General features: G+C 36.8%; 2 long non-coding RNA genes across 2 annotated transcripts; one reads left to right on the top strand and one right to left on the bottom strand.

The window, feature by feature from the left end:
* The first annotated feature begins 1872 nt into the window (after positions 1-1872).
* LOC150034496 (uncharacterized) lies at positions 1873-5888 on the top strand. Its single transcript, XR_016531434.1, has 2 exons — positions 1873-2976; positions 5134-5888. It is a non-coding gene; the product is annotated as an uncharacterized LOC150034496 (long non-coding RNA).
* On the bottom strand, positions 5214-6578 carry LOC150034495 (uncharacterized). Its single transcript, XR_016531436.1, has 2 exons — positions 6292-6578; positions 5214-5823 (listed from the first exon to the last, which is right to left on the bottom strand). It is a non-coding gene; the product is annotated as an uncharacterized LOC150034495 (long non-coding RNA).
* Between the last annotated feature and the right edge of the window lie 17531 nt (positions 6579-24109).

Raw genomic sequence — 24109 nt, 5'->3', positions numbered from 1 at the left:
TGGCCCACCAACTTTAAATGTTGGTGGAGTTGAGCTGGCATATTTTATTAACTCACCCCAACTCTTCATTCTTCCAATGTTTTTAATGACTTCATTCACCAGCTCCCGGCAGCGACTACCACTGCCACACTTGGGAACCAACTTCGATGACCACTTTGACACGGCCAACTCTGATGACCAACTCCCGGGCCCCAACAACCACCTTTGATGATATTTTCGGTGACATATTCTAATGACCATCTTCATGCGACCAACTCCGATGACCAATTCCAGGATCCGACAACCACCTCTGATGACAATTCAAATGACCACCTTTGCGCAATCAACTCTAACGATCGATTTCGAGCTCCAACAACCACATCTGACGACAACTCTGGCGATAAGTCCTACAACCACCTTCACGTGACCAAGTCCGATGACACTTTCTAGGCTTCGACAACCAACTCTTAACGATCAATTTCGAGCTCCGACACGACAACTTCGACGACCAACTTTGATGACCAACTATAACTACAAATTCGATGAGTAACTCTGAGCTTCGACAACCACCTTCACATGACCAATTCGATGAGTAACTCTGAGCTTCGACAACCACCTCCAATGAAAAACTTTGATGACCAACTTTAATATCATCTTCGTGCAAACAACTTGGAGCTCTGACAACCACCTTCGACTACAAACTTTGGCAAAAATCACCTTCGATAATCAACTTCAATAACCACCTCCGACTCATACATTCGTGCGACCAACTTAGGGCTCTAACAACCACCTCTGACTACAAATTGGCTCATTGTTGGCCATTAATGAAAAACCTATTTTTTGTGCATGTTCAACTCATTCATTCCATGATTGTTAAAGTATATTGAAAGGTTGTTGATTATATAAATAATAGTATTTTGTTTACTTTAAGTGCAATATTTATATGTAGAAATTGTAAAATATATTTTTATTTAATTGAATTCACATACCAAATAAGTATTTCAAAATTTGGAAAAGTATGTATGTACTTGAATGGTGGTACAAAAAGTTAAGGAAAAAAAAACAAAAAACAAAAACAAAAACAAAACAAAAATAAGAAATAAAAAAAAACCATAAAATGGATATTTGTTTAAAAATTTTTCATAGATAGAAAAAATGTCAAATTATTTATAGACATGGCAAAAAAAAAAAAAAACATTGACTTCTATCAATGTCTATTAATGATAGACTTTTATTTTGTGTATCAGTGATATGCTTCTATTGCTATTTTGTGTAAATAATTTTACTTATTTTTCTAGTTTTGAAAATCCCCTATTTGCTTTTTGGAACATTTTCTAACAAAAATTAATGAAAAATAGAGATTTGTTCTTTGACAATCCTCTAAATTTCGAGAAATTGAAAGTGAAATTGTTTAAGAAACATGGTGACATTATATTGGTTGCTTAAATGATGTGAGAGATTGAACTAAAAAAATAATGACATAGCAAAAATAGGAAGAAGAAGAAAAAAGAATAAGCAGATGATGAAAATGAAATTCATGGAGAAAAATTAAGAACCAAAAGTTTTTATTTCTCTTTGGTTTTTCATTTTATTTAACCATATTCATGAAAGAAATGTAGTTAGTTAATTCTTGTCCATTAAAAAAAATAAATAAGAGAAAGAAGACTTTTAAAAAATAAAATAAAATAATTGCAATTCATATTTAAATAAAAATGGTAGTATTATTTAGAAAAAAGTTTCAAAACAAAAATAGTAATGATAAAAGTAGATTATGAAGAATGTTTTTGTACCCCAAACACAGATATATGACCCCAAACACCCCAAACACCCCAAACACAAACATATGAACTCCAAAGACATCGGGTCTCATCTTTGTCCAAATTGATTGTCACTGGGAGGAAACCCTTGAAACGCTGCCATAGCAGTCGGGGTAGGTTTGGTCACTGGAGAAGATGTCGTGACAATTTTAGATTCGGCTTCAAGTAGAACTTCGAGCTTGTCAAGGGTTAAGGTTGTATCCCTTGTTCGAATCGAGGTCCAAAAGGCATTGTACTCGACTGGAAGGCCATTGAGGATGTGCATCAACGTTTTTCATCGTCGATAGAGACACCAACGACGGCAAGTCTGTCAACAAAAACTTTCACCTTTCGAAAATATTGTTCAACGGTCTCGGAAACTTCTTTCTTCATAGTATAAAGAGCAGAGTGATGCTCCAACACTTTGGACATGGATTTTGAAGAGTAGTGGGCTTCAAGACTGAGCCAAAGCTCTTGCGGATGTGATATGAGAGAAGGCAGATGGGGATAGGGTTGCATTGATCAAGGTTATGAGGACTTGATCTCTGTAATTCCATGGAAGAAAATCAGGATTGGGTTCACTAGGCTGGGTGTGGGCTGTAGAGGTGGTCGACGATTAAGTTTCTGATGGAGATTGGATAAATTGGGGAGGAGAAGGTGTAGAATTATCATGATGGCCAAAGAGGGCATGGGCTTGAAAAATGACTGAAATATGGTCTTCCACTGAACATAATTTGTGGAATCCAACCGAACATGAACAAGATTGCAAATATTGGAAAGGAGGCCAGAGATTTGAGGGGTGGACATAGCTGAATTTGAGGAAGAAGAAGCCATAGCAGTGGGGAGGGAGGGTAGAAGAGGACGTTGGTCAAAAGAGGCTCTGATGCCAAGATAAACTTCAAGGTATTTTAAGAATTTTGCTCTCTGTATTAGATGATTATAAACGTGAAGGTTCACACCCGTTTATAGTAGGGTGATGACCATATTTACATTTGTAAATCTGCATTAAAATAGGAAGATCTAACGTGATATATTAACAAGATTTGATTTGAAAAGATACAACAACACTGAATCTAATAACGGCTACCACTTTGAATGCGAGGGTCGACCACTGGTTACGCGAGATTGAGCCCGATCCTTCTCCATCATTGTGGCCTCAGTGTAATAGTTGAGTCACCTTCACTGCTTCCAAATCTGTTGGGTGCGTAATCATTATTCTTAAAGTACTTCCCTTGATCATGTCTGGTGGATATTTATGTTTCTTATCTAACACTTTACTGATTAAAAGATAATTAACATGACTATTTGATGAAGAGAACTTGTCGAGGGTTTTCACAGCCAAATATATTTATAATATCGATCCATAACTTCTACTATTCAATAGTATTAAAAGATAATTTCTCTGAGGTGTATTTTTCTATGAAAAGCAGTATAAGCGGGGGAGGGTTGGAATGATAGGTAAAACTAAAATGCTAGAAAGCAAACACGAAAAGTAAAATAGGTGGTGTGAGAGAGATAACATTAGGATACCTTTGTCAATTCTTTGAGTACTATTTATGAATAAGTTCATTGATTTAGAGTATGAATTCGATTATCTAATTAATAGTCTAATCGATTAATTTAGTAGTGACGACTGGTTGCTCTCTTAATAGAAAATAAACTCGTAATGCAAATCAATTTCTAAATTAACTAAATATTGCCACGCATTCCCTACTACTAGTTAGTTTCATTAAACTCTTGGATTTATTAGGACCATAGATTGAACAAGCCAAATTAACCCTAACGTTCTTTCATTCCTTAGGTTTTGTTATCTTTCTTTATGTTAAGTTTGGTAATGTCTGAAATTGGTAACTATAACTTAATCTATTTACTACTCAAATTAAGCATGTCATCTTTAGAACTACAGGTAATCCCGACATACATGATGTGGTCAAGCAAACATACAAATATATGTGATTAAGTTGTCAATTTTTTCTACTTAGCATGCTCATTATTCTAGAAGTTCAAGCAAAAATTAGAAAATAAGAAATATGAAAAATCCATGAACGTTCCATCAAATTGTCACAAAATTTCATACATAAAGTGCCTAAACAAACCTCAAAATCAATGTTTTGGGCCTAGTCAGTCATCGAACATTGACTATCGACTATCGATGCCAAAATCTTCAATTACAAGCCAAAAGCCAAAGAAAATTTCATGAGTTTTGGTAAAAATTGGCCAAAATTGAACCAAAAGCTCTCGTGATCTCTCAAACCAAAACCTAGAAGGAAAGAACACATACATAAAATCTTTCGAGAGTGTTGTAGTGCTATGGACATCACACACCAGTACACCTATGGATATTTTGGTCTTTTCTCCTTCATGAAGCTCTAAATGTTGAATCAAAATCTCAAAAGCTCGAAATTAACCCCAAATTGTCTATAATGCTTCAAAATGCACCTAATGCTCAAAGTTTTACAAATATAAACAATTAAGCTCATTAATAAAACTAAACGACCAAGATTAGAGGTGTTAAGATAGTTCCTTTAGAGACCTATCACTATTTTACCCCTATAAGAAGCTCATCTCGTTCAACCACTTGTCCATAACTTCCCTTTCAACAAAATGTTTTGAACCGCCAAAAAATCGTCCTTTTTAACATATATCAAGATGCGTCAGCGACTACACTCCTTCACCATTATGTTTTCTATTGGCATTCGTGCTGCTCTTGTGAAGATGATTGATTATGAGAATGTGATTATGAAAAAATGATCGATCTATCTCTTGGTCAACCAGACAAAGTACATTTTGCCAGTTGCATACAAGTTTTCTTAAACTAGACACAAGTATAAATCTAACTTAAATGTTATGGTAAGCCCAGGGTCAACCAGAGGGAATCTAGTGCAGACTATATGGTCTACTAATCTATTTGCCGTAGTTTACTAATTAATTGTAAGCATCGATTATATACACTAAACTACTTAGCACACTTGCAAAAGAAAGTAGGAGTTCAGATAAAGGGGAAGAGGATTCATGGATGAATGGATTATGCGTTAGATGACATGCATTGGTTTCTTAGTTATAACAACGAGCCTATGTAAGCACAATGAAAATGAGGTGCAGATGGTAAAGATGCTTGCTAGAATCTAAGTGTATGTGTGCAATGTGTTCAGAGTCTGTTCTCTAGATTATGCTCAACATCTCTCGATGTAAATGTCACATTCATCTTATCTCTAAGATGCATGCATTAGTCAAAACGAACAAGCAAATGACATGAGTAACTTTATCTTTAAAATTACTCAACACCCTAGCTTGATGAGTTCCAAAAATACTACTTTCTCGAGTAACTATATGCCTTTTACTTCAATCAACTGATCAGGTATACTTTATGCACATATGAAGCAAGTAAACTTCACACACACAAGCAACTTCGTAATTTAACAGATGGAGATGTGGAAATAGTTGAAATGGAGGTTGAATTGAAGAAAATATATTTTGTTACATAGAATCTGAGCTCAATCAAGTAAGACGATGAATGAAAATGCTAAGGGAGAAGAGTCAAGCCACAAGGTTCAATCTCTTGTTCTCTTTGGCTCGTTTTTGTGCTCACTATTGACAGCTACATGGAAGGGATGAAGGAGATACCTCTCTTGAGCTTTTTTGCGACAGAACTTCGTTACCAACGGTGGAAAATCGTTCCTCCTCTTTCTTTCTTGCAATCGGCAAAGATGAAGGATCTATAGATTTTCTAAGTGTCTAAGTATCTAACTGTCTAACTGTCTAAGTATCTAACTGTCTAACTAGCTAACTCTTTTATCTGCAGGTAGCTTCTTCTTATATAGGCAATAAGCTCAACCACTTGGTGATGTGACTGCATTAAATTCCATACTCTGAGTCAGTCGCTTGCAATTTTGCCTCGATCAAATGCCGCCAGTCAGTTGCCCATGCTTACAAGTTGCGATTTGACATTAATTGCATGAGCCAAATATATCTACTATGCATCAGATTAGCTGGACGCATGCTCCTTGCATTGGCTTTGTCTACAACACTTAGTAAATTTTCCTGATTCCTGTATTAAAGTACGTTAGTGATGCAATTTCTACTTAAAGAGTACTTTTGCATAAGTTTATCACATATATGCAATTCCATGCGTTTTTCCTTTGTTATGAATGCGTTTACATCACTTTAATCCTAATTATTCTAATTTTGAGAATACAAGTTATCATTTGCATACCTAATGCGCAGCAAAAAACTAATTTGGGCAACGAAGTGATAAACCTCACTAATTCTCAGGCAATGTGCCATTAGAATCTTGAATGAGTATGTAAAACACTTGGGATTAAACTCACGCTTCAATTCTTGCTACTTGGCGATTGAACACTCATAGCTAGCTATCACAGACTGCAAGTTAACCATTAACAAAGCAAGTAAATATTCAAGGATGATCATGCCTAACATATCACATATCATAGAAGTTAAATTAGAACAAGGACCACAAGCATATATTTGGAAATAAGAATGTAAACCAAGTCCTCACAATGAACAATCGGTTTTCTTGTAGAAAACTTTGCCTTAGCCACAAATGAGGTCCAAGGTGGAAGACACAATCCAAAATGCCCAAGAACCAAAAAAAAAAAAAAAAAAAAAAAAAAAAAACAAGAGTGAAAGGGGGCGAGAGAGATTTGGAAAATCCGAGATTGATGATAATGGATATCACTTAAAAGAGGAGATTGATGATACTCCTCAAAAGATCTAAGTTCCAGCTTCGGTTGTCTGAGATAAATTCAGAGACCTTTGAGTCATATGAAAGGAGGTTTGGGAATATTGGTTTAAAGGTTAAAGTATTTGAAATCCAATGGTCATTAAAGAAGCTTGTAGATGCTCCACTGCCAATCCTCTATCTCAACCCTTTTTTAAGTAAATGTCTTTGCCATAAAAGACTTCTCCACAAATAAGATGGGTGGGGTCCCATATTAGGGGTGTATATCGATCGGTCGGTGTCGATTTTGGAAAAAAACCATCACCGAAAACTGACCAAAAAAAGAGTATGAAATTCGCCCGTACATCGGTTTGGTTTCTTTTTTCTTTTCTTTTCTTTTATTTTTAAAGAGGAGCCAAAGTGAATAGAAAGGAAAGATGTGTTGATAATGTGTTATTGTTAGGTTAATAAAATTAGCAATTTTTTTTAATTTTAAATTAATCATTTTTTATGGAAAAAATTAAATAAATCATGTAATTATTTAAAAATTAGACAATATAAAAAAAAAATAATAAATCAATACTAAAATAGTAGGCTTGAGCTTGTGTTGGTGGTAATGGACTAACTTTTGTACTTATTTTTTAAGAAAAAATAAAAAAACAAATATACGTGAATATATACGTCGGTCGGTTTTCAAATTTTTTTTCAAAAAAATCGAAAAACAACCAAACAACCCCTAGTCCCGACCGACCTTAATTCGATCGGTTTTCGGTTCTTTTATGTACACCCCTATCCCATATCCGTTCTAGGAGGGTTAAATTCTAAAAGTAAATTCCTTTAAGAAGCCTGGAGGCGAGGGAGTTTGTGTAAAGAATTTTCCATGCTTGTTTGGCTACAAGGGCTTGATTACACCCCTCAATGTCATGAAAGTTTAGGCCTCCCAAAAATTATGGTAAGCACATTTTCTTCCAATTCATCTAGCGAAAACGCTTGTGATTGGGGGAGGATACCCACTATAATTGTAAGATAATCCGGTTATTTTTTTCACAGGAATTTTTGTCATTTTGAATACACTCATTACTTAAGGTGGAATGGCCTGGCCAATGTTTTTCGTCAGAATTTCCTTTCTAGCCACAAAGAATAGTGAGCCTTTTCATCATTGGACTGATGGAGGTGGCATGCAATTAGCGGAAGAAATTAGGATCATTAAGCACTCTAATTCATCAATTTTAGCAATTAAGATAGCATGCTCAAGAACAAGTGATAGGATTTCCGCATCATACCCTTGAAGAACTCTCTTCATGTAACCTCCCAAGTTTGTTGTGTAAAAGGATTAAAAAACTTTACAATCTCTCTCTTCCTCTCTTATGCGTACGCCACCCCCCCCCCCCCCCCCCCCACACACACACACACACGAAAAAAAAAAAAGAAATCCTTTGTCTTCTTCGTTTAAGCCCTAACTGTCGCCTTCAACCTGCCGCGCCACTTGACTCAGCCTCTTGTCGCCTAGTTTTGAAGCCGTCTCCGTCGAAGCACCGTTGCTCTAGCCATTTGCACTCTCATGTCGGCCGCCTCAATCCGTCACCATCCAAGATCTTGGCCAGCCGCGACCTCAGTCGTCCGTCCAGCCACATGACACCGGTGTCCTCAATTCGTCGATCCAGCTGCTGTAGGTCTTCCAAACGTCGTGCCGACCATTGGGTTGTTGTTGCCCAACCCCCTTTCCTTGACGTCGCCATTACCATTGTCTTATTCTCACTGGAATCTCAAGATTTGTGTAAGATTGTGTCCCTTTAGATGAGTTTCCATAGTTTTTCTTGAAGATCTCTATTACCTTTTAGGTTTTGGCTTCAAGTTGTTAATACTCATCACGTGTTGGTGTCATCCGTCATTGTCAAGCAGATATGGGTTGGGTATTAGGTGGCTTTGCGTTGTGTTGATTTACAAGATTTTAAGTGATTTGGATTTCAAGCCACATCTTGGGTAGCAATATTTTGGTTTGACTTTGTAAGTTTTGGTGAATTTCAACACTTTGAGCCTTTTGGAATAAGAGTAATTGTGGAAGTTTAGCTATTAAATGTTGGACTTGATTTAAATTCAGGTTAGCGAGCAGAATTGGGTTTTATAATTAATTTTGGACCAAGTCACATTTTTGGTAAGTTAAAATTGGGGATATTTGGGAATTTTGGTAATTGGATTTAGACCTAAAGGGATTAATTTAGATTTTAGATTCATCATTTTAGGCCTTGGTTGCTAATTAACCATGAAATTTATGTTATAGGACTGATCCAAGTCTTTCAAAACTTTTAAGGAAATTAATTTCATAGACTTTCATTCTTGACAAAATTTGACGTAAGTAATAATACTACTGGAACCGCCTATGTGCCAGACAATAAAATTTAAGATTTAGTCTGAGGATTTTGAGGTTTTTGTATGGAAATGCATGAGGATAAATTAGTTGATCTGATTATGTTTTGCAACATGTTACGAATGCTAGCATGAACTAAATTATTCTCTATATGATTGGCTAAGATGAACAATAAGTATGATGATATGTATTTACTATTGGGGTTGATGCCCTAAAGTCTCGTGTCCTGTAGTTTGTAAACAGCTTGTACGAACGCTTGTGTTGTTAATATATGATATTTACTTCACATTTTGTATTTTTTCTCGGTTATTTATTTTATTTGCTTTACCACAAACCAATAAACATAAAATCCTTGGTTGTCTGTATATGAGTCAAGAATGTATGTGGTGACATACAAGTGGATCATGTCTTGAGTGATAACCAAAATGGTCTGTAGTACATGAATATAGGAGGGAATCCTTATCCTGGTAACGCTACGGATGCAACCCGCTTTGTGGAATGGTCACAAATGTTGTGACTTGTCACAGATGGTCTGATCTTGATCATTCGTGTTGGGGACATGCGATCGAGGGCGTCCTATACAAAGAGTTTTTATAAGACCTGACCACGAAGTGTAAACGTCTCGTTATATAACACCGTTCATGACAGAGATTTCACTTCACTAGGATGACCATAGGTAACATGACCTCAATTCTGAGTGAGCTGGGAACTCCTGCCATTGAAGGCGGTCCTTTGATTTGTATGGGTACGAGTTGCCAGGTCGCTGATTCAAACCTACCATTTTGGGGATTTGTCTGATTTGGGAGCTGGGAACTCAGCTACACAAGATGGAATTCACTCCTTCCCCGAGGCAGGGGTAAGTAGATAGATAGCTCCCTTAAGAGCTGATTCCGAGACTTGAACGGTGTGCATCACACACCTTCTCTTAGCCCAAGAGATGTTCACACATAGTTGGACTATGTTGTATTGTTTATTAGAGGAATCAGTGGTACTTAAGGAGTGAGATGTAACTACAGAGGTATAATGGTAATTTAGCCCAGCTGTACTTACGAGCATCTGTGAAGGGTCATCATACTCATGATTGGTTATATCCGATGGACACAGAAATATATCTGTGGTAAGAAGAGTTCAGCTTTTGGTCTTTAGTAGAATACCTGATAATTAACGGATGGTGGATCTCGTGGCTAAAGAGTTTAGTCAGCTATTCACGTATCGTTGAAGCTTCGAGCCACAGGTCCATTAGGTCCCCTGGGTAGCTTGGATAAAGTCGAGAACCAGTATTTGGTTAATTTGAAATGCTTAAATTGATAAGAGGAAGTTCGATTATATATGATATAATTGGACTGGTTAATTATATATGATATAATTGGCTAAATGCATGAGATACATTATTTTGGAGGAAATTAGATATAAATATGATTTATATCAAGTAGAGTCGAAAATACTATAGTAGATATGTGATATCAAACTATAGGATATAAATACAATATGATTATATTTATTTATTAATTAAATTGGTTAATTATAAGATAATTATGCCAAATTGCACGTTCGGACGTGGATTAGTGGGCAACGTCGGTTATGGTAACCGATGGGTTAAAATGAAAAATGTTTTCACTTTTGAATCGTTCAATCGATCGTCCGTCATTCGCCCAGAAGTTTTTCGTGAAGCGCACGTTGGTGAAAGAAAACGATCGCTCGAGAGCTTATACGATAGTCACTTCTCCGTCTAAACAATCTTCCATCTCGCGCTAAATGATCACACACTCTCGCTTACATGATCGGATAGCTTCTCTAAACGATCGTATAGTGTGCCGATTTAACTAAACGATCGTACACCTTTTCCTAAACGACCGTTCAGTAAATCGTACACGATCATGTAGCTTCTCTAGACGATAAGCATTTCTATTATGCGATAGCTGCCTTCACCCTCCTACTTGCTTATCGCCTACACGATTCGTGTTCTTCCTTCCTCTACCAAATTCAACAAAGACCATCCTTTGGGTTTTCACTCCGAGAATACCCAGGGCTCATTAGTGGTGGTGTCGTACCCGTTTCGGTCGTGAGTTCGCGTTGATCATGCTGCTGCAGTCGACGTTCCCATCGGGAGTTGATAGATCATTGGGAGGGTTTCCACTGCGTAGGAGTTCTGAAGTTTGAAGATAGTCTTTAACTGGTATGGAACTCTTTCCCTTATGATTTTGTAGTTCACAGTATGCCGTTAATTAAAGTTTATTTTCATAACTGTATATGTTGAATGTATAATGTTATATTTCGGTCATGGTGAGATCGGAGCGATCTGAACACGCTCATGGAACTCTGTGTTATGAGATCCTTCATTTGCATGTTCGTGGGACTATGTTTTATGATGCATGTTGTGTCTATGATAGTGGTAGTTACCCTTACTCATAATTGGATAACCACCAGAGGTGGTGATCTCCTTCAGAATTTCACCAGAGATTTGTGATTCCTTCAGGATTCATCAAAGGTTTGTGTTTTCTTCAGGATTTACCAAATGTTTGTGTGTCCTTCGAGATTCACTAGAGATGATGTTCTCCTTCAGGACTTCGTTAGAGGTTTGTGTTTCCTTTGGGATTCACTAGAGATTTGTGGGTACACCTAATCTATGGTAGAGTGGCTTCAAGTATTCACCAACTAGCCGTCCCATGGAAACTAGAGGGTTATGCACACCCCACTAGAGAGTGACATCTAGAAGACATAGATGCTTAGCCTAACCCCGGTAGTGGGATTACTTACTAAGTATTTTATACTCATTCTTTCTCATGTTTTTTTTAGGTAAGGGTAAGAATTGTCGGGATTGGTGTCCTAAATCTCCTTGTAATTTCGTAGTTTGTAAACTTTGTATAATCATATTATTGTTAATAAAATAAGTGTTATTTTATCAGCATATACTCAATCAAATAATCTAAGATCCGAAATTATTTCATGTAATTTCAACAAGTATGTAGAGATATACAAGTGGATCTTATTTAAATAATAACCTAAACGGTCTGTAGTAGATGGATAAGGCTGGGTATCTTATCCTGGTGACACTATGAATACGACCCCTTTTATAGGTGCTACAATTGTTGTAAAGTATTACAAATGATCTGATCCTGATCATTCATGTGAAGACATGTGAGCGGGGGTATCCTATATAAAGAGTTTGTATGAGACCGAACCATGAAATGATTAGTTTCTTTATATAACACCATTAATAATAGAGACCTACATTTCACTAGGATGACTATAGGTGACGTGACCTGAATACTGAGTGAGTTGTGAACTCCTGCTCATGAAAGTGGTCCTTTGATTTGTATAGGTGAGAGTGGCCATATTGCCAATTTAACAAGCCTACCCTTTTGGGGTTTCGTCTACTGGGGAGCTGGGAACACAACTACATAAGACATAATTCACTCCTTTACTGATGCAAGGACAAATATATAAATTGTTCCCTTAAGGGCTGATTTTGGGTCTTGAACATAGTGGCCACACCCTCTATTGGCCCGAGAGGGACTTGGTCATAGTGAGACTATGACTTATTGTTCATTAGAGGAGTCAGTAGACTTAAGGATTTAGATGTAACTATAGGGGCAAAATGATAATTTTGGCCCAGCTGTACTTACAAGCAATTTGTGAAGGGTCGTCGCACTGTTCATTGATTATATCCAGTGGACACAGAAATTTATCTATAGTATGAAGAGTGCAACTGTCGGTCTTTAGTGGAGTGACTGATAGTTAACGAATGTTGAGTAATTTAAGTAAAGAGTTTAATTAATTCTGAGTATTGCTGCAGCTTCAATCTATAAGTCTATAAGGTCCTCTCTGTAGTTCAACAGGGATTTAATTGAGAATTAATTTTGGATTAATTTGAAGTGTTCAAATTAATTGAGGAAATTAATTATATATGATATAATTACTTAAATTGATTATATATGTAATATAATGTATTTGATACATTATATGAGAGGAATTTGAATATGACTCAAATACTAATTATACGAATGAGATTCATGTAATTAATATAAATATGATTTATATTGAGAGGAATTAAATATTTGAATATGATCCAAATATCATCTAAATGGATGAGATTTATATAAGTGAATTTAATATAAATGTGATTTATATTAAATGCCATGTATTGTTGAGAGAAAATAAAATCTACAAGTTATGTTGTATTTGATGTAATATAAAACTATAGGCTATATGTTATTATATATATATAATAAAGTTGTTATTATATATATATATAAAATAAAGTTGTTATTATTATTATTATTATATATATATATATATATATATATTTATTGTTATTAATTTAATTGAATTAATAAAAGGGAAGGAGTTACAACTCCCTCCCCACATTCTCTCAATTAATATACGTGGGATTCAAGTGGTTAGAGTTGGTTCTTCCTCCTCAATTCTCTCTGAGAGAAAGGTTCTCTCTCAAAGAATCACACAGAAGAAAAAAGTTCTTTGAAAAAAAAAAATTCCCTCTCCTCCTCTCCATTTCCTTTCTTCTTCTAAGGATTCAAGCAAAGCCCACAACCCTTGCTTGAATTCTTTGTCCCAAGAGAATACAAAGGGTTCTCAAGTGGTGGTGTCCCTTTCAAAGAAGGAGATTCATGTGGAGAATGTGATCCATTCATGTCTTGTACAAGGGAGTTCTTAAAGAAAGGGTTCTTCAGTGGTAAGGGTTTCTGAAACCCTAAATATTATATTTAAAGCATTCTGTAATTTAAGAAAATGCATATCTTGTTCTTATTTATTGCAAAACTTATATTCAATGAAAAATGGAATTTGTGAATGAAAAGCGGAATTCATGATCGAGCCACTGGGACCAGCCATATGCTTCTGATCATTTGATCAGGATTTTATGTTTTAGAATTTTAATCTTGAAGTTTCGAGTGTTTTGCTCTTTAAACTTTTCTTTTTCTTTGAAAGTTTTCTAGTTTTGTTTTATGAATTTAAGGGTACCCTGCTAAATGGATTTCGGTTATTTAGTTTTAATAAAGAAAATTATTTTATGCTATTTATATGGTTTTATTAAATCATGAAAAGATGTCAATTTAATTTGTATGCATGCGTATCTATAGTAACGACCTAGTTTAAGTCATAGCAAGCCTGGTCATTACAGTTGGTATCAGAAGCTATGTTTTGGGTTCTGAAGACTGACTTACTATGTAAGTCTAGATAGTCCCCGTGGCCTAGTAACAGATTCTACGTCATTGCCAGGAATTTATTACAAGTAAAATTTTCAATATGTTATTGTTAGATTTAGTGTGATGTAATTCCTTGGTAGGTGATTTATGTTAAGGGATCAAGTGGGTACTGACCTTTAGGTACATATCAGGTTATGACACTTAAACTCAAAGTAAAAAGGAAGGTTAGAGGAGGGGTTCAAGACCCCAAAATTCAGGATCCACAAGTTCAGGATCCTTCCGCATCAGGAGTACCGAAGGGTGAAGCCGGTGGAAGTCAGGATTCCTAGTAGCTCCAAACCCACATATGGCTGAAGGGGATGAGGAGGCAATGGAAGCAAGAATTGGGGAAGTTGTTACATTATCTTTGATGGATAGGATACAAGAATTCATTCACAGTGCAATGGCAGGACACACAACTCAAAATCAGACCCAACAAGAACCAATACCATCGGCACAGGTGCAGCTGGCCCAGCCACAGAATCAGAACATGCAAGACTTGTCCCTTGAAGCTAAACACTTGAGGGATTCCAGGAAATTTGACCCTCGTACCTTCGTTGGGTTTTGAAGGATCCTACGAAGGTAGAGATGTGGCTGTCCTATATCAAAATAATCTTCCGACACATGAGGTTTCTGAAGGAACACAAGCTTTAATGTGAAGTTTTTATATTGACCAATAACGCTGAAATATGGTGGTGTTCAACAGAGAAGATGATTGACACAAGCGAAGGGCTCGCATTGTGGGATTAGTTTAAAGAATGTTTTAATGAAAAATATTTCTCTACCAACACTCGGTATAACAAGAAAGCTGAATTCTTGAGTTTGAAGTAAGGGATTATGTCAATAGAGGGGTATGAGCAAGAATTTGACAAGTTGTCCCATTTTGCCTCTGTGCTGGTTGCAACTGAGGCGACAAGGATTGAAAGGTTCATTCGGGGCTTGAGGAGCAAATTAGGAGGTATGGTTCATGCTCTTGACCTGAAAACTTGCGCCACGGCACTGCAAGGAGCCGTAAAGATCGACGTTGATTCCCAAGAGGGGGATGAGTAAGGAAATCATTAGGGATTGGGACCTTTGCAGGACAAAACAGGAAAGTAGAGCATAGCACTTTGGAGCCTCAACAAAAGAGTCAGAACACAGGCAGAGCTCTACGCCAGCGAGGGCAATAAGGCTTTCAATCTATAGCTATTAAAGAGGATAAGTCGATCTGTTCGACGTATGGTAGATGTCATTGAGGATGTTATCTAGCCGGTACTGGAGTTTGTTTTCGGTGTGGCCAAGGAGGGCACATGTCGGAGAAGTGCCTCAAGAGAAATGAATATGAAAATAGGGGCTAGTCCGCGAGCTCAGATCAGGGAGGCTCGAGCCGTCAACAGTAGTATTGTAGAGTGTATTCCACCACTCGACGAGAGGCTGAGAAGTCCGACACAATTGTGATAGGTACACTCCCAAGCTTGGGACACTATGCATTAGTTTTGTTTGACTCTGATTCATCTCACTCATTCATATTGTCAGCATTTGTAAAACATGCCATGTTAGATTCAAAACCCTTATAGTATATTCTATCAGTTTGCACTCCATTAGGAGAAATCGTGTTAGTTAATGAAAAGATAAAGGCATTTCAGGTAGAAATAGCAAACTATACAATAGATATGACCTTCATAGTTCTAAAAAGGCGTGATTTTGATGTGATATTGGGCATGGATTGGCTAGCTGCTAGTCATGCCAATATAGACTGCTTCTACAAGGAGGTTATTTTTAATCCTCCTACAGAGGCCAGCTTTAAGTTTAAAGGGGTTGGGACCGTGGTTCTACCGAAAGTGATTTTAGTTATGAAAGCCAATCGGTTGTTTAATCAAGGTGCCGGGAGTATCTTGACCAGTGCAGTTGATACTAGAGAGGCTGACGTCTCTTTGACCTCAGAGCCAGTAGTGAGATACTACACATATGTTTTTCTAGAGGATCTCTCAGGTTTGCTGCCACATCAGAAGATAGATTTTTCTATCAAGTTGGAGCCAGGAAATACTCCTATCTTGAAAGCTCCATACATAACGGCTCCAACATAATTTAAAGAGCTTAAGATTCAGTTGCAAGAATTGTTGGATAAAGGTTTCATACACCCTAGTGTGTCACCATGGGGTGCACCGATACTTTTTGTGAAAAAGAAAGATGGATCATTGTGTCTTGACATTGATTACGGGGAGTTGAATAAAATGACTATCATGAATAAGTATCCACTTCCTAGGATTGATGAATTGTTCGACCAGTTGTAGGGAGCTACAGTATTCTCCAATATTGACCTTTAGTCAAGTTATCATCAGTTGAGGATAAAGAAAAGTGATATACCCAAGATAACTTTTTGTTCGAGGTATGGGCATTATGAGTTCATCGTAATGTCATTCGGTTTGATGAATGCTCTAGCAGTATTTATGGACCTAATGAATAGGGTGTTTAAGGAATTCCTTGAAAGTTTTGTGATAGTTTTCATAGATTATATCTTGATTTACTCTAAGACAAATGCAGAACATGAGGGGCATTTAGGAAACGTTTTGGAGACTTTAAGGGCAATTAAGTTATTTGCTAAGTTTTCTAAGTGTGAGTTTTGGTTAAGGCTGGTGTCATTTCTAGGACATGTGTTGTCAAAGGAAGGAGTCTCCGTTCATCCCACAAAGATTGAAGCAGTTACAAGTTGGCCTTGTCTAACCACAGTCAATGAGGTGCGCAGTTTCCTGGGGTTAGTAGGCTATTACCGGCGAATTGTAAAGGATTTTTCTCACATAGCCACTCCCTTGATTCAGTTGACTAGAAAAGGAGCTTCCATTGTTTAGAGTAAGACTTGTCAGGATAGCTTCCAAGATCTCAAACAAAAGTTGGTTTTAGCTCCAGTTCTTATAGTGCCAGACGGATCAGGTGGTTTCGTTATTTACAGTGACACCTCCAAGAAGGGTTGAGGTGCGTGCTGATGCAACAAGGGAAGGTAGTTGCTTATGCCTCTCGTTAGTTGAAGAACCATAAAGGAACTATCCCACACATGATTTAGAATTGGCAGCAGTGGTTTTTTCTTAAACATCTAAAGGCATTGCTTATATGGAGAGAAAATGTAAATTTTTACCAACTACAAAAGTTTAAAATACTTCTTCACTCAGAAGGAGTTAAACATAAGATAGTGTAGCTGGTTAGAGTTGGTGAAGGATTATGATTGTGAGATTTTGTACAACCCAGGAAAGGAAAATGTTGTGGCAGATGCTCTAAGTAGGAAGGTAGCCCATTCGGCAGCCTTGATTATCGAACAGACTCATCTATGCAAGGACCTTGAGCGAGCTGAGATTGCATTAGTAGTGGGGGAAGTCACCACACAGTTGGCACAGTTTTCGATGCAACTGACCTTGAGGCAGAGGATTATTGAGGCTCAGCGGGGCAATCCTTACCTAGTTGAAAAAGTTTGCAAGGTGGAGTCAGGGCAAGGTGGTAAGTTCTCTGTATCCGCAGATAATGGTCCTTTCTATCAGAGATGCTTATGCGTACCGACGAACAGTGACCTTAAGAATGATTTGTTGTTGGAAGTTCATAGTTCCCCATTTCCGATACACATCCTGACAGTACCAAGATGTACTAGGACTTGAAACGTTGCTGTTGGTGGAATGACATGAAAAGAGAGTTAGCCGAGTTTTTCAATTAGTGCTTAGTGTGTCAGCAAGTGAAAGCGCTGAGATAGAAGCCAATAGGCTTGTTGCAGCCCTTAAGTGTACTAGAGTGGAAGTGGGAGCATGTGTCTATGGACTTCATCATGGAGTTGCTTGGATCTGCAAAGGGCTTTATTGTAATTTGGATTGTAGTAGACAGACTCACTAAGCTAGTACATTTCATTCTAGGGAAGTTTACTTTTTCGGTGAGTAAGTGGGCACAGATACACATAAAAGAGGTGGTAAGGTTACATGGAGTACCTATATCCATTGTGTCAAATAGAGACCCTCACTTTACATCTAACTTTTGGAAGAGTCTTCAAACAATGTTGGATACTTGATTAGATTTTAGTATATCTTTTAGTCAGTTGGGACTTTCACCTACATTTTATGGAGTTTGCATATAATAACAGTTATCAAGCTACTTGCTACTCTCCCTCCCAAATTACCCTTTAAACCTGCAAGGAGGTGTAACCGCAGCAGTTACCAACCCTATTGCTGGTACTTACTACCTACTGACCTACTTAACCTGACTTAGAACCTTGAAATGCGCATCTATATGTATACTCAATCATCAACTTGAGAACAAATGACAATCATTAAACGAGTTATACATTACTCTTCAATAATACAACTCAAACACTTTATATGAGCAGACAGCCCACAAAACTCAACTAGTCCCTACAAGACATAATACATGTGTACTACTTATTACAAAACCCTCACATAAACTTCTAACATTTTGGTCTTGAGTGGCAGAGCAACAATAGAGTTGTCTTCTGGGGAGTGACTGTTACCTGTGGAGAAAACATTCAAACAAGTTGAGCTAGAAGCCCAATGAGTGACTAACTATTAAAGATAAAAGACATATACATCAATCATGTCTAACAAGGAGATCATGAAATGAAAAGTGTTGCTAAGAATGAGAAATCAGCCAAGCAATTAATTACATAACACTCTTCCTACTAGATTTTAACCATAACAAGGTGTCATAAGCCTCAACTCTAGGAGATCTATAATCCTCATCTTCCACATTAAATATCTTCACAAGAGAGCGACTTCTATGGTCTGCTCTTGTACATCACCTTACTGAACCTCAACTTGGTTGAGGGAGGGACTCTCCGGCCCAACAACCACTACTACCTTAGTCCAGGTGTGTCACTCATGACCATTACTTAAACCATAACTGTAGCTCATCGAACAACTTCATAACACTTGAAGCATAAGCGTGATAATGTTCTGTGGATACTTCCTGAACCTTAGTTGAGAATGAGCATTCATCGCTCAAGCACCAACGTCTGTATAACTCCAAAAGACCCATACTTCGACCTCTGTTACTAAAACATGAACTAGGAGACCCACACATCAGGCTCTCACTTATAACCCAAGAGACCCATACTTCGGCCTCTTCTTCCAAACCTTCTATTTGCACGTGGAGTCATTAAGTATCGTCAACACCTTAGGTACTTCTTGGATACCTTCCAAGCTTTCAGTGTCCGACTAACTAAAAGACATATCATGCTTAACATCACATCCTTTATAAACCATCCAGAACGTAGCCTTACAATTAGCATTTGTGGAAACTTAGCTACGGTTCTTATAATGCATGCTTTACATGCCTTTATGCAATAAGGCTATCATGTCACCTTGGCATGCGATCAACCAAGCACATACTTCAGGAAGAGACTAAGCAACCTTATGTAGATTATTTGCTTGGGACTTATGAATTTATCATCTATTATCCCTAAATGACATAGTTCATCCCTCCTCATAGTCCTTGCTAATACGAAACCAGCTCAACACATAGTATTCTTTGTTAATAAGTTTTGCTAAAACTTGACTTCATATCTTGGGATGTGGATCCTCATATTGACCCTACATGTACGTAGTTAGGATTCTATCATCAATCGTCTCTAAGCTCGATTACCACTTCGAGGTATTGAACTAAACATATTTTACTAGGTATCCTTCACCTAGACCTCTGACTTAGCTTGTCTTATAAATCCAACCTTCCCCTAGTAGCCTATGCTAACCATTCAGATTCTGTCTAGGGTAACATACCTCATAAGCACTAGACACTAATTACTTAGAACATCGTGCCCCAACCATAACCATCCATACTCTATAAGTTACTAATCTACCAAGCATTCGTAAACATTAACAAGGTAAATAACTAGGTAAATATTTAAGGCTGGCTACCAATAAGTGACTTTTCATAAAGCATGACTTGTTAAATCATTCATAACGTTTGTTAGCATTAGAGCCACTCACAGCCTTTGAGAAATCACTTTAATATTGATGAGCTTCTCCCACTAATGTCAACCCCGTGAGCACACCAAAATACTTTAGTTCCTAGTCATGGTTTCCCTTTTTAGACTCAATTTCAGAAATAAGCTCACATTTACACAATTCTCTTTCAAATATTTCTAACTAACCTTTGGGCATCGGGTACCTAGTCAAATTTAAAAGGGCTTAAACTTCAGCAAGTCGCCTCCTTTCGGGCACCCACACCAAAGACTTAGTAGGGTCTTTGGGGTGCCAAGCCTACGTTAAACAAGTAGTTGCTTGTTCACCCAACAATTTTCAGATTCAGTTTCTAATGCCAATAACTCAAAATCCATAACTCATTTTAAGAAAATTACTTCTTCAAACATGCTTCAAAACATATTGACAATGTTACCTCAAAGTTTTAGCTTAAAAATCTATGTGATTTGATCTAGAACTTTAAGTCTTCCTCAGTGGCCTTAGACCACAAAGCTACCTGCTTGTTCAACACTTTCTAAGTTTAGCTTCTAAAATATGTAACTCAAATTCCAGGCCTTAACTTGCAAAAGTTCCTTCTACGAACTTACTCATAAGGGTGATAACAATGTTCCTTAAATTTTCAACTTGAAATTTCATGTGATTCGATCTAGATCTATGTTTCTTCGTCGAATGCCCGGAATTCCCTAAAAATGCACCTTTAGCTCTTTTTTCCTTTTTTGACCCTCTTTCTTGTGAGATTTCCCTTCCAAAGGCTCGATTTTAGAAACTAGACTCGTAGAGCTTTCCAATGGTACCAATTTTGTTCGATTTGCTCAAGCAAATCGTCCGAAAATGAGCCCTAAGAATTCTCCTCCTTTTTATACTATCGTTCAGCTCTTCACCTGAAATCTCCTTAAGCCACCTCACCCATTGATGGAGATTAAGGGTCGAGATTAAACCATCTATCCAAATAACTAAAAGAAGAGTCTGAAACTGAGCGTTTAAATTTGAGTGTTTCGAGCAACTCGTTTCTCGCTGAGGAAACTCGATGTAGAGAGGTCCTTACTCGACACATTTCCAGATCTCTCTGTTAAATACTCGATGGGAGGACTCACTACTCGATGGGGAACTTGATGCTGGGAGCTCTCTCGACATGCGCTCCTTACTCGATGCTCGAACTCAACACGTGAGCCTTCCTCGCTCATCCTCGACACTCGCCTTCTTCTTCGCTCACATATACTCGACACTTGATAGCATCTACTCGATGCTCAACTCTTCTCGATTACTTATACTCGACACTCGCCTCCTTCTCGATCACTTATACTCGATGCTCGGCACCATCTACTTGATGCTCGCCTCGCACTTACTCGATGTTCAAGCATCCTTCAGTTCCTTCAACACTTAGCCAAAAATTTCCATTGTAAAGCCCGTATGATATGTAATGAGAGCTGGGCTCCCTTACTTAACCATTTTTCTCCTGTTTGCCAAAATTCATCTTTTACTTCGGGATGTACAAATTAGATCTAACTTAGATGCTTAACCCAACATTTTGATTAACTTAATGATAAACATAGTATAAAAGGGAAAGGTGATGTGCGGGTCTTACACTACCATTGGCATGTCGCCATTTGAGGCCCTATATGGAAAGAGTTGCAACTCTCCTGTATGTTGGGATGAGATTGGTGGGAGGAAGTTGCTAGGCATGAGCTAATGAGGCAATATAAAAGATTAGAGCTCATATGAAAACAACTCAGAGTAGACAGAAAAGTTATGTCGATGTTAGGTGTAAAGACCTAGAGTTTGAAACTGGTGATTATGTGTTCTTAAAAGTGGCACCTATGAAAGGTATTTTGAGGTTTGGATGAAAAGGGAAGCTAAGTCTGCAATTTATTTGGTCTTTCGAGGTATTGAAGTGAGTTGGCCCTGTAGCTTATCGATTGGCATTGTCACCGTCCCTCTCTTCAGTTCTCAATGTTTTCCATGTTTAGATGTTGAGAAAATATGTGGCAGATCCATCCCATATGGTGGACTTAGAACCATTGCAGTTTAATGAAAACTTGAGTTATGAAAAGAAGCCTGTAGGAATTTTCTTTAGGGAGTTGAATACCTTACGCAACAGGGAGATAATACTTGTGAAAGTTCTGTGGCAGAATCATCAGTTCAAGGAGGCTATATGAGAGCAAGAGGATGAGATGAGAGCCCAGTATCCAAAGCTTTTTCGAGATTGAACTTTCAAGGATGAAAGTTTTTTAAGGAGGGAAGAATGTAACGTCCCTAGTTTGTTGGTAATTTAAGTTCAGTATTTGGTAAGATTTGAGAATATTTTGAATTTTGGAAGTTAAATTAAATTATTGTAAAAGGATAATTCAATTTTATTATTTGTTCAGAAGGAAAATTTGAAATTTAGATTTGATTGGAGGAGAGTTTGGGAATTAAGTCAGATATCTCAATTTTAATTTAGTTCAGAGAATTTGAATTAAAATTTGGGGAAGATATTTGGAACCAAATTGAATCGATTAATGGAGATAATTGGTTTAAATTACTTTTCCAAAAAGATTTGGATTTTTAATTCCAAAAAGATTTGGAATTTGAAGAGGAAAAGGAAAGGTAATGAAATATATATATGTGTGTGTGTGTGTGTGTGTGTGTTGGATTTTCCCACTTTGAAATTCATTTTTTAAATTTAATTTAATTTAACTCAATCAAGTTAAACTAAAATTCATTTTTCTAAAAAAAAATGAAATTTCTAAATTTGATTTTTGATTTAATTTAAATTATTAATCAAATAAACTTATTTAATTAATTAACTAATAATTTAATATCAAATATTAAATTAATGAGACACCTAATTCAAACATGAATCCTATTCATGTGATTATATTTAAATATTATAAACTCTCTAATTTTCGTTTAATTTCAATAAATTAAAATGTTTAATTATATCGAATATAATTATCCAAACCCTAAAATTGAATTTGAACATTTCAATTTCAAAACCCTAATTTCGAATTTGAACACTTCAAATTCCCTTAATTTTCTAATCCAAGGTGTAATATTTTACGAGCTAGTAAAGGGACCTTATGAACCTATAGATCATGAGATCCAACAACTTGAGATTAATTGGTTGAACTCTTTAATCCGAGTTAATCAATATTCGTTAACCACCGAGACATACTATTAGCTTAATGGTTGCACTCTCCTCATTGTAGATATATTTCTGTCCACTTGATTTAACCATAATTAGTAATTTGATCCTTCACAGGTCGTTTGTATTTATAGTTGGGTCAAAATTACCATTTTACCCTTATAAATACATCTTGCTCCTTAAGCTCCCACTGATCCTTTATTGAACAACTGGTTTATAGTCCAACTGATAAACCATGTCTCTCTCGGCCATAAGGGCATGGGGCTCTTAGTTCAAGTCCAAGAATCAGAACTTAAGGGAACAACCTATTGCTAACCCTAAAATAGGTAGGAGTGAATTCCATCTTGTAAGACTATGTCCCCAGCTATCTATCTGGTCTTATCCCTAAAATGGGAGGCTGGTTAAGTAGTGCTGCTGAACTATTCTTACCTATGCAGATCAAATGATAATTTTGAATAAACATGAGTTCGTAGTTAGTTTAGGATTAAGATTGAGTTATCATAGGTCATCGAATTGAAGTAGTCAGTTTTAACAGTAAACGATGGTTTATAAAGAAAAGGTGACTATTTCGTTGTCCAGTCTTATGTAAAACTCTTTTGCATAGGATGCCTCTACTCACATGTCTCTAGATGAACAATTTCAGGATCATTTCGTTTGTATGATTATACAAAGTAGGCCGTATCTATAGTGTCCTCAGGACAAGGTACCCAATCTCATTAATATACTTATAGACTCTTTTTGCTATAAACTATAACTTGAACCTCTTTTATGTCTCTACATAAAGTTACAGTATTCATAGTATAGCCATGGATTCGTTTGTTGGATTTTTATTACATAATACAATTTCAATAACAATTTTATTGAATAAATGCTTCAATAATACTTTCATCGATAAATAGAATATGTTTCCATGATTATGAATTGCGAGTTTTAGGACATTCCCAACAACCTCCCACTAGGACTAAAAACTCTAGTGGGTTATAGATATATTCAAATATATAATGTTGAGAAA

Source organism: Benincasa hispida, chromosome 8 (genome assembly GCF_027475165.1).
Source record: "Benincasa hispida cultivar pf3 chromosome 8, pf3_genome.v1.1, whole genome shotgun sequence".
Lineage (NCBI taxonomy): Eukaryota > Viridiplantae > Streptophyta > Magnoliopsida > Cucurbitales > Cucurbitaceae > Benincasa > Benincasa hispida.
This window is presented reverse-complemented; position numbering and strand designations above follow the sequence as displayed.